General features: G+C 46.4%; 1 protein-coding gene across 1 annotated transcript in view; it reads left to right on the top strand.

Moving 5' to 3' along the window:
* The first annotated feature begins 287 nt into the window (after positions 1-287).
* PODXL (podocalyxin like) overlaps positions 288-16673 on the top strand; it is a 50980-nt gene continuing 34594 nt past the window's right edge. The window contains exon 1 of the mRNA XM_071734216.1: positions 288-410. The gene's annotated coding sequence lies outside the window, so the exon portion shown is untranslated. The remainder of the gene's footprint in view (positions 411-16673) is intronic.

The following is a 16673-nucleotide window of genomic DNA, read 5'->3' as shown; positions in this document are numbered from 1 at the left end:
ACAGACGGAAACCTCAAATCCCCTGCACCCTGACAAAACCCCCAAATCCCCCCCTCCCTCCCCCCCCTCCCCAGCTGCACCCCCTCCATCCCTTACCACCACCCCCCTCTCCATCCCCATCCCTCCCCCTCTCATCCTCCCCCCGCCCCGCAGGTCCCGGGGGGCGGAGGCTGGGGCGGGCCGGGGATTTCTGTCCCTCCCCTGTTGTGGGGAGAAGCGGAGAGGAGGGGGGGGTGGGTTGGATTGTTGGGGGGGACGGGACCGGGACTGGGGTGGGGCAGCACCCACCCACCCACCCACCCGCCCGCCCCCCCGGGCAGAAAGCGCCGGCAGCCGCGGCGGGGGACGGCCGCGCCGAGGGGACCATGAGGGCTCCGCTGCTGCTGCGCTGCTCCCGTTGCTACTCAGCGGTAAGTGACACCTTCCCGGACCCCCCCCCCTCCAAAGCTATGACTCTTCCCCCCCTTTTTTTCCTCTTTTCCCTCCGTTTTTTTATTTTTTTGGGTTTCCCCCTTTCCTTTTCGCATCCCTCCCCCCCCCCCACCCCGGTCTCCTTTTCTCTCTGCCGGGTTGTTGGAAGCAAATGCAAAAAAAGGAGGGAAATAAACAGGGGGCTGCTGCGTGCCCCCCCCTCCTTCTGTTTGCTGTCTGATTTACCCTCTTATTTCGAAACTTAAGCTCATCAAACCTTCAACTTGAAGCTGAAGAGCCGCAGTGCTCGCTTCTTTTATGCAACGCTATGAGCTGAACACGCTGCTCCTGCTCTCCCTCATCCAATTCCCGGTTTTCAGCTCTTGGGAGAACGGTGACCAAAGCCCTGAGCCTCACAACCCCCCTTTTTGGGGTCCCATCGTGAGAAATGGGGGGACTTTCCCTGGGGTTTGGGCTTGGCGGTGGTCCAAGGCGCAAGGTATATGGAACACGGATCCAGTGGGAAAAGAGATGGAAGGGAGGGGAAAAACTGGTGGGAGACAGCAATTCCCTGATGGAAGTTGGTGGTGGAGTTGGAAAAACAAAAAAAACAAACAAAAGGATAAACTTCTGGAGAACCTTGGCTGTGGGGCAGCCGTGGGTCGGCGCGGGATGGGGGCTGCATCCCGATGGGGAAGTTTGGGATTGGGTCCTGGGATAGTGGTTCAGGGTGCTGTGGAAAAGGCTGCGGGTGATGCAGGGGGGGGAGGGGGTGTCTGGTTCTTCGTCGAGGCTTTTTTTGTCGGAGAGATGGTGCTAAACCACGCCGAAAAGTAGCAGGGAATGGGAATGCACTGATTGTTGTAGAAGTGGATGAAGGCTGGCAGGAGGAGGAGGTTGGGGCGGGGGGTATTTCTTCTTCCCTGGGTTCACAGAAGATGAAAATAAAATAGATTTTAAAATAAATAAATAAATTAAAGCGGAACATAAAATTAAATATGAAATTAAACATGAAATTAAATATTAATTAAATATTAAATTAAATATAAAATTAAATATAAAATAAAAATAAACGGAGCAGAAATCTTGCTCTGGGTCATCCCTGCCAGGAGAGCCTCTGCTGAGCAGAATGTTCTTTTATTCAAGGTAACAAAAGCTGGGGGAAGCTCTGGAGGTAAAAGCACAAGTGGAAGCAGGGCCCTGGAGATTTAACTATGGGGTGAAATCACAGAGGTCTGGCTCAAATCTCTGCCTGCCTTTTTTTTTTTTTTTCTTCTTTTTTTTTTTTTCCTGTTGCTCTCAGGATTCTGGGGCTTGGTGGGTGAGCAGGTGTGAAGCCCCCTCTCCCCTTGATGCCAATGTGGGCTTCAAAATAGAAGATTTTTCTTCCCATTAAAACTCAAGATGCCTCAGCCTCATTAATATTGGCATAAAGCAAGAGCTGTTAATGCAATTTTTCTTGTGCCAGCCAGAATTTAACTGAGTTTCGCTGACTTTGCCTTCTCAGGAGGTTTTGTTCTGTCTTACAAAACAGAGTAATAAATATGCTGGGATTGGTACAAAACAGGTTTTTAGCAGGAGGATGGTGGAGCAACCCATATCTATAGCACTCTCAAATGATCCTGTTACATTTTCCTCAGAAATTATTTTATTAAATCCTTCCAAACAGTGCTTTCTGCCACCAGTGCTGCTGTTAAGTTTTGAAATAAGCTCCTTAGAGATGCTTTGTGTTATTCCCTGAGTGTTGGCACCAGGATTTTCTACCTTAGGGGTCAAAATAAGCATCCTTTCTTGCTGGGTGTTTGGGCTCAGAGTTCCCAGCAGTGCTTACCTCCAAGGTGGCTGTAATCATCTGAGTCACTCAAAGCCTAAATTTCATCTTTTTTTTTTTTTTTTTTTTTTCCTTAAAATGAGAAGTTGGGCTTAGAAGTGAAACTGGAAGATTTTATTTTTTTTTTTTAGTATCTTAAAGAAAACAGTAATTGGGGTGCAGCTGGCATGATTTGCTCTGTTGAAACTGGAGGTGAAATGGGTGGGTGAGCAAGGAGCTTTTGGGGATTTTGGGGAGTGGGTTTTGGGTGTCATGAGGAAAAAGGTGAAAACATGGGGCAGAGCAGAATCGAGCCCAAGGTTGCCAAAGTTTTTAAAAAACAGGTATTTTGGGTACAGCTGTTTCACTAGGAATACTTGGACTAGAGACTCCAGAGGTCCCTTCTAACCCTAACATTCTGTACTGGCTTCCAGGTTCCCATCACCCCAACCCTCTGATTCTGCAGAGCTCTCTCCTAATTTCCCCTGCTGTAAAGCAGGGATAAAAATCAGGATAAAATCAACCTCAGGAAGGCACAGCCTGTGTGTACAGGAGATGCAGTGAACATGGCACTGGGAAAAAAAATATCTTTAAATTCAACCAGGGGTGCTCAGAGTTACCCATTACAGTGTGTTCACATTTTAATTTATTTATTCATTCCCCATATTAGATCTCCTCTCCCACAGGGGATATGATAGCAAAGTTGCACCAGGAAGAGAAAGATGATATTTTTTTTTATCTTTAGAGCATTAAAAAGAGCCACAGGTTAAACCTGTCCTGGGGGCAAAAAAAAAGTCAGGAAGGGATTTTGCTGGAGATGGGCCCTCTGCCCAGCTCAAAGCAAACCAAAGATTGATGGGTTTTAAATCCTTGTTGCCAAAACACCCCTTTTCATTCCCAAAGGTAGATTGTGTTCCAGCTGGGAGTTCATGTTTGTCCAACACAGGCTGTCAGAGATGTGCATTTTTTAAAAAAATCCATTTTATCCATTGAATACTAATTTTGACACAGGCAGGAGGCAACTGGGGCCGTGTCGTGAGGGAGAGGGAAAAAAAAAAAACCTGCTAACCAAAAACTTTGAAAATCAGCAGTGTAGCAGCGTGTGTCTTCTTCTCTGTTGGAGGGACTTAAGATTTTGGCAACCTTTTTTTTCAAGCCATTTCAGCAGTGCAGTGCCTTTGATTCCCTGGTGGCAAAGCAGATCCAGTAACGATACCCCGTGGGATTGTTTAGGAGGTTTAATTAAAGAATTGTTTGTAAAGCACTTGGAAGATCCTTGGATGAAAGGAGCTGGAGCCATGCAATACACTGATTTCATTCCAGAGTGTTGCTTTAAAGGCTTATGATGAGGAGGCTGATGATCATTCATGTTGGCTGTGACGGGAGACCAGCTGGAAATATCCTCTCTCAGCATTTGCAGGGAGGCTGGGGTTGTGCTTTGGTTATTATTTGCCCTATAAATCACTCGGTTTCTCTCCCCATTGGCATCCTCTAGAAGATCTAAGCCTGCCCACAGCATCTCTGTGGGGTGTTTTGGGGACTGAGGGAGTTAACTCCAGCCAGGGAGGATCCCTCAGGCTGTGTTATTCTGGGTGTTACATCAGGACAATTAATAAGAAATTCTTGGCTGTGAGAGTGGTGAGACACTGGAACAGGTTGCCCAGGGAAGCTGTGGCTGCCCCATCCCTGGAAGTGTCCAAAGCCAGGTGGGATGGGGCTTGGAGCAACCTGGGCTGGTGGGAGATGTCCCTGGCCATGTCAGGGGGGTTGGAGCTGGATGTGCTTCAAGATCCCTTCCAACCCAAACTATGATCACTGTGATCTCTGTACACTACAGGAAAGTAGAGATGAGCTGTTGGGGTTAAGGTGCTGGGGCTGCATCCCTCCCAACTACTTGTACCTGCCCTGAATTTTGACCTCCATGATGCTGGCAAAGGCCACAACAACACCCAGAGCTCCTTGATGCTCTGCAGGACCAGGGAGGATGGAGTGAGGGAGGCTTCATCCTTGCTGGGTGATGCCCTGGGGAGGTGAGAGATCCCACCAGAACACCCAGCTGAGACCCAGGTATCTTCAGTAATTCCACCTCCAGGTGGTCCAGGCAGTAGCAGGACCAAGTGGGTTGCAAAGAACCCACCTGTGAGTGCACAGAAATTCCTCCCTCCCACCCACTTGAGCTGGTGGGGAGCAACACACAGGCAGAGAGATGCAGGTTGTGGACCTGAGCATCCCCCTCATCTTCTGTCCTGCTGACACCATCTCTGAGTGACAGACAGACCCCCCCTCAGCTCTGCTGAGAGCTGAACATCCCGGGAGGGTTTGAACTTTGCAGGAATCTGGCTGGCCCAGTTGGGTCCATTCCCCAGGTGCAGGCATGTGAAGTCTCACAAACTCTCTGAAGCATTTTCACATCCTTCAGCCAACTTCCTCCTGTTTACGTGCACAGCTCCTGCCATAACTGGCCAATCTCCACCTAAGGATGTTGTTGCTGAATTCTTGCAATGCCTGCCCTTTCCTTCAGAGATTGCTCCTGACCAACCCTTGCTTTTTTTTTTTTTTTTTTTTTTGCTTCTTTTTTTTCCTTTTTTGTTTGCTTTCTGCTTTTTTAAATTTTTTTTTTTATTATTCTAAAACACACACACAGTCATCTGGCATTTATTGTCCCACATCTACCTGCACACAGCTCACTGCAACCCCCAGGGCTCCACTGAAAAGTCCCCACGTTGCCAAGTGCTTTGGGCTTGCCAAGAAAATCCACCAAGTCTCCTTCTCTCTTGCAGCTTGTGAGACACCCAGGCTGGAATCTGGTTCTGCAGGGGGGTTTTAAAGGTCTTGCTCTCTGGGGGGATGTGAGGATGCTCCTCCCATCTCCCCCAAAACTCTTTCCATGTGCCATTTGGGCTTAACAAAAAAAAAAAAAAAAAAAAAGCAAACAACGTGTGTGATGATGTCAGGGTGAGCTGCTTTCTCCTGTTGTTTCTGTGTTATTTAGGAGGGATGGGGAGACTTTGTCCCAACTTAATCAAGTTTTGATGGCTCCTGTCATGGATTTGTTGTAGCTCTGGGCTGAAGTTTTGCCCTGGAGGACCTTGAGGAATATGGAGCTCTACATGGAACTGGGTGGAGGCCTGAGGGATGTGTTCTGCCTCTATCACAGCTCCAGTTCTGAGGTGCCTAAGCATTGGGACTAGCCTATATCCAAAAAAAAACCAAAACCAAAAAAAACCATTACTTTTGAGCTAAAGTGCTCTGTCCAAGAAGGTAGATAGAGCTGGGGAGAAAAGGATGATCATCCTTGGGTTTATACAAAAATCAGATATGATTGTTATGACCTGAAATGCTGTTTATCTGCTGCAGTTTCTCTGCTTGCTATGTATCTGTTTAGACTTTGTGCTGCTTGGTGAAGAGACCAACCAGTTCAGGGGTGGGGAGATGCCCTCAACTGGGTTCTCTGGGGTTGCTGAAGTACAAAGAACATCAATGAAGGCCTGGTGAGCAGGGGGCTGTTTGATAACAACAGCATTCCATGGCCAGAAGCAACCTTGTGATATGTCACAAGCCACCATCTAGAGGGTTTTTAACATAGAAACCCAGAATACCAGGTTGGAAAGGAGCTCAAGAATCATTTGGCCCAATCTCTCTTGGCAAAAGCCCAGCCTAGACAAGCTGGCCCAGCACCCTGAATCTTCCAAGTGTAGAATGGTGGGGAATCCACCACTTCCTTGGGGAGATTATTCCAATGGCAAATTGTCCTTGTGTCATTTATCATGACACCCCATAAATTCAGAGGTCAACCCAGTGGAGGTGGAGCTGCTGGCTTTTCACTGCTCATTTCTACCTCTTTACCATATGGCCACTTAAAAAAGTGGCATTTTTCTTCTAGATAAACTTCCAGGTGATGGGTATTAGTGCCCTCACCACCTTCCACATCCCAGGGAGAGGGAAAGGTTCCTCCAAGGATGACTTGGTCTGCTTCAATTTAGCTGCTGGCTTTGAATTCCAAGTATTGCTGGAAACAGTGGGAGCCTGGAGAGCTCCTGGAGAATGCCAATAGTAACATTGCTGCCTTCTGGGAATGCTGAATGCTCTGGTGGGTTATTTGGGGTGACCTTTTTGGAAGTTGCACATATTCACTTGACTTGAGCCACAGTGTGGTTCAGAGTCAACCTTTGGTACTGAATATGACTCAAAGCCATTGGGAACCAGCAAATGCCAGGCTGTCCCATCAACACTAAAGAGAAAAAAACCCTCTGTCCTTCAAGAGATGGAGTGAAGTTGCTCCAAACCCCAAAGATACCCAATATCCTCCCTATATATTTTCCTTATTGAGTCTGAAGTCTTCTTGCTGAAGTTTGGGGTTTTTTTCAGTGCTAAATGTGGCTGTTTTGCAAATCTTTGCATATTTTGCCAGTGCATGTTGCTCTGTGTGTTGCAGGCACCTTTTCTGTCCCATAAATAATGTCCATCTCACAGCTTGCTTGGCCACTGGCCAGGACCACTTTGCAGGCACTGGTGGCAGCTGGGTGACAAAGTATTGCAAGGAGACATGGAGCATGCAGACAGCTTCTTAAAATTAACTCAAGGGTAATGTCTTGATGCTCAGCACAGAGCAGAAGAGGTAATGGAGAAGAAGGAGCTTTTATTTTGGGGGGCAGGAAAGCCAGGACTGCTGAAGAATCTGCTTTTAGATGTGAATCCACAACCAACCAGTTGTGAGAAGGTTGAGATTTGGCTTCCAGCTTGGCTCAACTGGGGCATGATGTCCAAGGTCATGTATCTTGGCTTGGTGTTGTGTTTGGGTGGCAGCAAAAAGGGGAAAGGTTCTGGTTTGGGGAATCCGGGGTGAGCTGCCTTGTGGAGGAAGGGAAACTGGGGAGTCCTGGAGCATTTCTTCAAGTGTGGGCAAGTTGCTTCTTTTTCCCATTAAAATATCAAGGTAATGCTATGTAGGTTCAGATATTTGACCAGGGTGTTTAAGATTGGAGCTAAATTGTCCTTGAATCCAGCTGCTTTTAGTGTAGAGAGAAAAGGGGATCTTCTGAGGGTAATTCAGATTTGTCTTGGGGTGATCTGGCCCCTAGAGATTCTTGTCTCTGTACATGATTCCCATCAGGGTTTGATGCTAAAATACCCAGGATCTACCCCTGGAAACCCTTGTGTTGCACAATAGTACCTGTGTTTGCTTAAAACTATCCAAAAAATGTGGATTTCAGGATATGGAATAAGTTCTTAGTGGTGGGTCAGGAGTGCACCCTAAAGGCTGCAAAATGGAAAGTGGATAAGAAATGGTCTTTGGGTTTAAAAACTGAGTCTGTGTTTGAAGTCAAGTGAGGAACTCTAGAAATGGGTAGATTGGATCTACATTAAAACCTCCTCCAAAATGCAGAAAGTTTTTTTTCTGTTTGTGTTTCTGTTTGGTTTTTTTTTTAATTAGTCCCGTTTTAAATGATGCTTCGAGGTCTGGCTCATCCTAAATAAAAATTGGATTAACCCAGCAGCTTTTTCTCTGTCTTACAAGCTCTGTGTGCAGGGGACTTGGGTCTTACACCACAGAGCTCAGGAGACAGGTGGAAGGGAGGAAAAGAGTCATTTTGCAGTGGGAGAATAAGACCTTGGTTATTAATGGCAAAGGCTGAAATTTTCTCTCTCAGCCTTAATTGATTTTCGTAAATGTAACTGGAGGAGGGGGTAGAAATTGGCTTAGAGTTATTAAGCTGTAGTGCTTAAACATACATTAAATCTGTTGTGGAAAAATGTGGAGACAACCTTGTCAGGAGTTTATTTTAAGTGGGGTCTGCAGAGAGGAAAACCACCAGATTTCTGGCTTTGACTAAGGGCACTTGAAAGGCTCTGCAGAAAGGTTTGGAGAAACCATGCCTGAGAAAGTCTTTCTTTGAAACCTAATAGCATAGACCACTTTTTTGTTGTTCTGTTGTTTCATTGGGTTTTTTTTTTTTTCCTCCTCCCTGGAGTCAAAAGGGTGAGATAAGACATTCCACCACGTAGGCAAATGGGGAAAAAAAATGTAAAAGCTTAAATGCTACTGCTGCAGCCTGTGGAAAGTGGATAGGTCTTGGGGTGGCTTATCAAGATATTGGATTCCTTGACTATGAGAAAAAACAGAGTACTTCAAGTGATGCCCAGCACAAGTCTGGTTAGCAGTGGTTCTACTGGAATAAAGTCAGGTAACCAAGGACCTGGACATTTATAAATAAAGAAATAAAGTAATTCATAGGGTGGTTTGGGTTGGAAGGGACCTTTCAAAGTCATCTAATCCAACCTCCCTGCAGTGAGCAGAGACATCATCAGCTAGATCAGGTTGCTCAGAGCCCACATTAAAGTGGTCCTGGTAGGATATTTCTAATCTATTAAGCAAGCAAAGAAATGTTGGAAGCACAGGGAAGAGGAGCAAGTTTTCTATCAGGTACTACACAAGCTAAAAAGGAGCAACCTCAAACCAGGCTGTGATTGCACAACTCCAAAACCAGCACTCCCATTCATGCTTTTTTTTTCCACAGTCCTCCCACTCTCTAACTGCTGGGGACCTGTTTAGGAGCAAACAAATTAAAATTAAAAATACATAAAAATGAGTTCCCATGGGTTTCCCTTGGCCAGGAGGAGAAAGCAGCAGCATGCAGTAAATGCAGGAAATTACCCTCTCTTGTTTTATTTTCCTTCTTTTTAAGTTTTTTTTTTAAATTCTTCTAATATTGGTCTATTTTTCAGCTGGCTCAGCCCCCTGATCTGGTTTGACACAAGGCTATGAAGTGTTTGTGCTCTCCACTGACTCTTTTCATGAATTTCTGGCAGATCAAAGTTGTGCCAGGAGCACACCAAAATCAACTGTATGAATGAAAATAATGAAAATAATGGAAAAAAAAATAATATATATATATATATAATATATATAATAATATAATATATATATATATAATATATATATATAATATATATATATATATATAATGAAAAGCTGGGTGGCATGGAGGTTCCTGGGAAAGCCTGATCCATCTGAGAGACAACTGGGGCAAAACAGGAGCAAAATGGGACACAGCATCCCGTTGGCTGTGAAGCTGGCAACCAAAAACCACCCCCTTGGCCCCAGTTTTCCAGCATGCAGGAATTCATCTCAGCCCACCACCAACTTCCAGGCTTTCCTGAGCCCTGGGGTAATTCCCATGCTGAAAAAAGCCCTGAGAGATGCTGAGCTCTTTGGCACAAGTGGTAAAATTTTCCTGTCCCGAACACTCCTGTGGAATATTGCAGGAAAGTAAATTTTGAGCTTATTTCAACATTCTGGTATAGAAAATTATTTTGTTTCCTTAACATTTTCCCAGACAGCTTCAGAAAAGCCCCTCAAGGCTCTCAGTCTGTGCCATTTTGAAAGCCTCTAGGATAGTTTCTACCCATGAATGGTACCAATAAATCCCCATTAACTGCATTCAACAGAACATCCTTTTTTCTCATTAAAGCCTCACAAAAGGTTCAAAACCTCATCTTACGGGAGAGTGCTTTGATTTAAACTGATGTGGCTTAAATTATGAATTTTAATCACAGTTTAATATAAGGGAGAAGAAAGTCTTCCTTTGAACGATTGGATTTTAATAATGTTTTTCATTTACAATTCATTGCTATATCCTCCAAGCAGGGCTGATTTTCTCAGTTGCTCACTAAAAACCCTAGAGATTTACATCCCACTCTTGCCTTTCAGCTCTTTTTTCTAACCAGGTGGACACACAATGAACATATTTGTTTAAGCAGTTAGACCACTTATTTTGATTTCTAATTTATCCATCTTTTAAAAGATCTTTTTTAGAAGATCTTTTAAGACTTCCTAGGTGATGATGAACAATTATTAAGTTGAGGGGTTATTGGTGGCAGTCACTCTTCACTTGTAGAGGATATTTTAAACTGGGAGATGCAAAACAGCACTGAGAATTCCTTTAAGGTACCTGAAGTAACCAAGGGTCTGGATGCCTCACACCTAAACTTTTCAACATAATATTGAGTTCAGTCCTAAGCAATTTGTGGAGCAAATCTGGAGTGTTAAACCTTAATGTTAGTGACTGAATTAGATTTTCTCACATCCCTTGAGGGGTTTGAATAAACAGGAGCCCTGGGGTGGGGCTTTTCACATGGAGGTGTAGTGAGGGGACAAGGGAAAATGGTTTAAAACTTGGAGAGGGGAGATTTAGGCTGGACATTAGGAAGAAATTCTTTAATTTGAGAGTGGTGAGACCCTGGAACAGGTTGTCCAAGGAAGTTGTGTCTGCCCCATCCCTGGAAATGTTCAAGGCCAGGTTGGATGGAGCTTGGAGCACCCTGGGCTGGTGGGAGGTGTCCCTGCCCATACAGGGGGTTGGAACTGGATGAGCTTTAAGGTCCCTTCCAACCCAAACCATTCTGTGATTCTCTTAAAAACTCACTTTTACTCTTTAAAATGGGAGGGGAAGCAATTTTATTTTTCTGCTGCCAGTTTCCAGTTCTTTTCACAACAGAGAATGAATTATTGGTGAAGCAGCTGAATGGGTCCCTCCTGGATCTGCAGAAGGAATTTAAACAGAGATTCACATGTGGAACTTTGGACTCCACACTTAGTGTCTGGATATCCTGGATATCTGTCCACAGTGTGGGCAGACAGCAATTAAAGGCAAGCAAAGCAAGAATTAATGAGGCTTCCTTTAATTGGCTGACCAGTTTTTGTCTCTCATCCAAATCCAGTCCCCTTTAGCATTGGAAAATACAAATTCCCTCAGTTCCATGGGTGTCCTGGCTGGGTTGAGTCCTGCTGCCATATATTTCATGCTCTTTGGTGCTAGATGACAAAACTTGGCCTTTCACAAATTAGGAGGAGATTTGGCCTTGGTGGATTAGAGCCCATGGCACTAAACACACCTTTTCCCAGTGGGGAAAGGTGAACTTGGAGCAATCCTTCTTGTGTCCAGGAAAATAATGGAACTCAGTAGATCCTGGTAGACCTCCATCAGGCCCCACTGCATGCCTGTCGTGGGGGGTCTGGGGAGTATGGGAGTGATAAATTCCATTTCCCCTCATTTTTCCGAAGTAAAACATTATTAATAGACAATTCTGCAATGCCTGTTGGAGCCTGGAGTCCTTCAATCCAGCCCATTATATGCATTTCTTTGCTGATCCTACACGAGAGTGTTTTCTCCAACAGGTTTCACAAATAAAAACCACTGCTCTTTAAGGTAACAGACAGAGCAGGGAAAAAAAAGAAGGAAAAAAAGAAGGAAAGAAGGCTTGACAACTGTTGGATCTTGGGGCAGATCCTGCAGCCCTCATTCTGTGTTTCTTCAGGTCAGGTTCTTCTCAGGCTGTTGGGAGGAGAAATATCCCATAACCCAAAGAAGCTTTGCCACAGTGAGTGGTTCTCCAACTCTGGCCTATAATTTCTCTGGCCATCTCACTCCAAATTCTGTTTTCTGTGGGGTTTTCCAACAAGGAGAAAAGGTGGATAAGTTGAGCACAAAGCCTGTCACCCATCACCTTCCATGTTCCCTTTGTTAGTTTTCCTCCAGATCAGGGTTTTAGCTACTGGGAGGTGATTTAGGGCAGATGAGTTGGGAAGAAAAAAAAAGCTTTTCCCTTTGCAAGAGAGTGACAGAAGGAGAAGGGGGGAGTGGGGTGGTGAAACTGGGTGCATAACTTTGAGCTGGCAGCAAGATCAGTAGGAGACTTCATGGTTAATATGTACTTTGTGTGGTCATTTAAGAATATCCTTTCCAAAGGGCAAGGGAGAAGCCCAAACTGATGAGTTGATACAGGAAAGAGATGCATATTTTTTTGTTTAAAAAAAAAAAAGAAGAAAAAAATATCCATGTCTTTTGCTCTGACAATGAAGCCTGGCCATAGGTAGCTGATAGTTGCTTGGAATAAAGTTTTGGGGTTTTTAAAGGGGTTTTGTGGGCACAGACATCACATTAGAAACAGAGATTATAGTGTCTCTTCAGCATCCCTGATGGAAGAAAATGGATTCAGCCCCATCAGCAGCTCCTCCTCCTGCAGGACCCTCTGCACACCCTCCCCGGGCTGTGCAGAATCCCTGACATGAAATCAACACCTGGATAGAGAGCAGGATGGGTGCAGATCCCCAGCAATGATGCTTCCCAAAGTGGGGAGACAAAGTGGGGAGACCTGGTGCAATTTGACAAGACCCAAAGCCAGGGTCTGACCTGGTGATTGCTGAGGTCCTGTTGCATGTGACTCTAAAAATCTTGATAAAAACCTTCAAAAATCCCCCTGGAAATAGAAAAAAAAAAACCCCAATCAGGAACCCACCAAAAGAAGGAGCTGTGTGTGCCTTGGGGATTTGGGGAGGAATACTTGGGGGACAGCCACGCTGAAGGAATGCCAGCTATTTGGGGGCTGTATTTGTGTTTGAGCTGGCAGATGAAGGCTGCTGCTCTCTGCTTTGTCTTCCGTGGGAGCTTTTTTTTTGTGTCTGGCAGGGCTGCTCCAATCTGATTAGGCAGGGGCTCACCCAGGGGGGCAGCAGCCATGCAGGGATGTAAGCTGCTTTCCCCAGGGGGCTGCCCAAAGCTGGTGCACACAGCCCAGCTGGCATTTTTTAGGGGAGGTTTCCTTCTAATCCAGCTCAGAAGCAGTTTTAGGGCAAGGGGTTATTTCCATCTTGGCTGGGGAAATTGGTACCCTGAGGTGCTGGAAGGTGGGGTTTGATAGAGCAGGATGGGTGAGTAGGGCCAAGGCTTGGAAACCTCTGAGGCAGGGATGGGAATGAGCTTTGAAACTGTTTTATTGGAGAGGGCTTTTAGGATCCTGCTTTATTTATTTATTTACTCCCATCCTGGAGTCAGCAGGGGAGTCCTGGGGAAGGGTAAAAAAAGTGCAACCCATGAGCTGTTTCTGCAAGGATTTTGTCTTGGTTTGAGCAGAGGAACTCATCCTGAGCAATGGGTAATCAGATTTTTGCCTCTGCCTGAATCTGAGAAGAGCAGATGCTGCTCCCAGCCTGTCTCTGAAACAGGTAAAAGCATTCCTGCTGCAGGAATTGATTTCATAGAGGCAGAGAAAGACCCTCAGATTTCCCAGCTCCTGCTCTTTGCTGAGATGGACAGATGTGTGAAGTGCCTCTGGGCAGATTTCCCAAATTTCTTCTCCCAAAAGGCAGGGAATGCCTTGTTAGAGCCACCTCACAGGACTTCCCTAAGTCCCAGGAAATTTTCCCAGCCTGTTCAATCCATGCTCAGCAACACGAAACTACCAAGAGCAGAGAAAGGAGGAGCCCTCTCCTTGATAATAGAGATAAGGAATAATGGATTTGTTTTGTAGGAACACCTATCAGCTTTTGGATCTGGCCGGATCAGGATTTGACCCAGCTTCCAAGGGATGAGAGTGTGTGTGGTGAACATCTTGGTGCCATAACTCAGCTCCATCTCAGGTGCCTTCAGCCCTCCATCCATCTGGGCTCTTTGCAAGATGAAGCTTTGCTCCACTTCTTGCTTTCTCCAACTCCTTTTTGGGAGACCTGGTTCAAATCCCATGGCAGCAAAGAACTTGTCTCATCTTCTGTGTCCAGAGTCTCAAAATGCAATGCCTGGCTTTCCAACCTTCATGCCCTATTTCTTTGCCTGCTGCACTGTGCAGAAGCTTCCTGGGCAAACGACTTGGCTCTTGTTTTGCAGCATTCAAAAATTTCAGCCCCACATTGTGAGGTCTGGGTACTGGGAGGAATGGGTGATGGGCAGGCAGAGATGTTCAGGTACAAATTATCCTCAGTTCACAGGGGTCACCAGGAGCACACTTGCACCAGAGAGCAGTGTCTGTATAGGTAGGCTTGCTGGTTATTAATTATTTAAAGCAATAATGCAACAATTAATTACCCAGAGTTATCAATAAGTGTTGCTAAAAGTTGGCTTTTGATGCCTCAGCTCTTTCCAGCACCCAAGGTCAGGAGATTTCAAGGCTTGATTTCTGAGAGCTCCCCTGATGGAAGTTAAGGAACATTTTGCCCAGGTAATAATTTCCAGGGGTGTTTGGATGAGATGGGGCTCAGGGTGACAGAAAGGGCCATTTTTCCACACCTGATTGTGCTTCTCCAAACATGGATTTGAAGACTGTGTGGGGAGTTTCCAGTTGTCTCTTCTGCCTTTCTCCAATCAGGGCTGCTGATTTTCTTGTCCCTCATAAAATAAGGAAGTTTTTGCAGCAAAGCCATGCTTTGATTTAGCAGTGATCACTTGCAAACTGGGCTGGTCACCAGCACAGCATCTCCCCAGCATGGGTCTGCATTTGCTTTCCTTCTCCACATCTACCCCACCAGCTCCAGGGTTACAACCAGCAGCATCCCCTAAATCCCAGTTCAGTGCCCCCTCCCTCTCTCTGCTCTGCCAACACCTTTCTTCAGGTCCCATCATGGACCCATCCTGCAGTCCATGCTCTCTCCTCCCATCTCCCATCTCCCATCTCCCACCCCACCACAGCTCCAGCTCAATTTTCTGAAGGAAGTGTCCAAGCTGATGTCTCAGATCTTCATCCCTCTGAGCCAAAAGCAGGATCCTGTCCTGAGAGCAGAGGAATTGGGATATTATCACAAAGCCCCACATCCTCCTCTTGCACACAAAGCTGCTCTTGGTCACCTCGCTGGGTCCCCTGCAAGGTGGGAGATCAGAGAGGGGTTTGTAGAGCTCTCTTCTGAGAAAGAGGATGATTAACAGCAGGGAGGGGATGCAGCTTCTTCTTCCTTCCTGCTTCCTTTGCTCCCTTCCCTTGCCCTGCCATGGCCTGCCCTGCAGCACAACCACCAGACACTGCTCTGCAGAGAAGGGGTTTGGTGGTGGGGAGATGTCAGTAAAGCCCTGACCTCAAAAGCTGTCACAGACAGAGGGGTTTTTCTTTTTGCCTTCCAGACCATTTGGGGGGGTCAGTGCTGCAAGCTGTTTTTTTCATGAGACACCATTTAGCATTTTTCCTTCCTAACTAGAGAGTTTCTTCATGCTCAAACTCACTACCTGGACCTACCTGTCCAAGAAACGGATGCTGAATTTTTGGGGAGCTGAATATGATCATATTATGCCATCCATGAATACAGGTTTGGAGGAGAAAGCATTTGGAGCAGCCCTGAGGAGAAGGACTTGGGGGTGATGGTGAACCAGGAGCTTCACATGAGCCCTCTGTGTGTGGTTACAGCCCAGAAACCAAGCAGGTCCTGAGCTGAATCAAAAGAAGCAGAGACAGAAAGTCAAGGGAGGGGATTCTCCCCCTCTGCTCTGCTCTGCTGAGACCCCACCTGGAGCTCTGTGTCCTGTTCTGGAGTCCCCAGCATCAGAAGGACACAGAGCTCCTGGAAGGTGTCCAGAGCAGAGCCACTTAAATGCTCAGAGGGCTGAGCACCTCCCTGGGAAGCCAGGCTGAGGGATTGGGGTTGTTCAGCCTGGAGAAGAGGAGGCTCCCAGGTGAGCTTAGAGCAACCTTCCAATATCTGAAGGGGCTCCAAGAAAGCTGGGGGAGGGCTTTGGACACGGGGGGGGGTAGGGAGAGGAGAAGGGAAATGGGTTAAAACTTGGAGAGAAAGGGGAGATTGAGGTTGGACATGGGGAGGAAATTCTTGAATTTGAGGGTGGTGAGAGCCTGGCAGTGGTTGCCCAGGGAAACTCTGGCTGCCCCATCCCTGGCAGTGTCTCAGGCCAGGTTGGATGGGACCTTGTACAACCTGATTTAGTGTCCATGGCAGAGGGGTTGGAACTGGATGATCTTTAAGGTCCCTTCCAACCCAAACCATTCTGTGATTCTCTGATCACTGTTGCAGGCACTATTTATATTATCATATTTTTAACTGGAATTTCTCAGCACACCCCAGTGCTGTCAGAACCTGCCCCAGCCTGCTTGTACTGAGTGCAAAGCTTTGCATCCCCGACCTGGTGACATCCCACAACTTCCCATGCTCTCTTCTGCTCAGCTGTAACCACACAGGAATCCCACTCCTTGCTGGGCTGCTGGGTGGACAACATTGTTCCCCTATTGAGTCATAACAATGAGGTCACTGGGCTGGAAAGACAGTGACATTCAGCAGCCAAGAACCCAGCTGGCTGGTCCCAGTTGTGTCTCATCTCCTATGACAAAGCCACATTTAACTGACTAATTAAAACTGTTGCAGGCTTCATCTTGGAAAGGGTGACCAAAATGGGCATTGTTCTTCATCAGCATTAAGCCAGGTCAATCCATCCCACTTGATACTTACTGCTTAGGTCGAAATTCCTGCTCCTGGCAATGGAAAAACCTCCCCAGAGATGTGGCACCGTGTGTTTCAGAGCAAGGTAACTGCTTGAATGAGGACCTAAGGACCTCAAGAAGCCACCCAAAGCCCACTCTGCTCCAGCACCAAGCTCAAGCCACTTTGGGGTGGCCTCCCTGCATTGTTGTCCCACCTCTTGTTGGACACTGGGTATTTTGGGTTCCCATAGGAGTTGGATAT

The sequence above is a fragment of the Heliangelus exortis genome, chromosome 1 (genome assembly GCF_036169615.1).
Source record: "Heliangelus exortis chromosome 1, bHelExo1.hap1, whole genome shotgun sequence".
NCBI classification, from domain to species: Eukaryota; Metazoa; Chordata; class Aves; order Apodiformes; family Trochilidae; genus Heliangelus; species Heliangelus exortis.
This window is presented reverse-complemented; position numbering and strand designations above follow the sequence as displayed.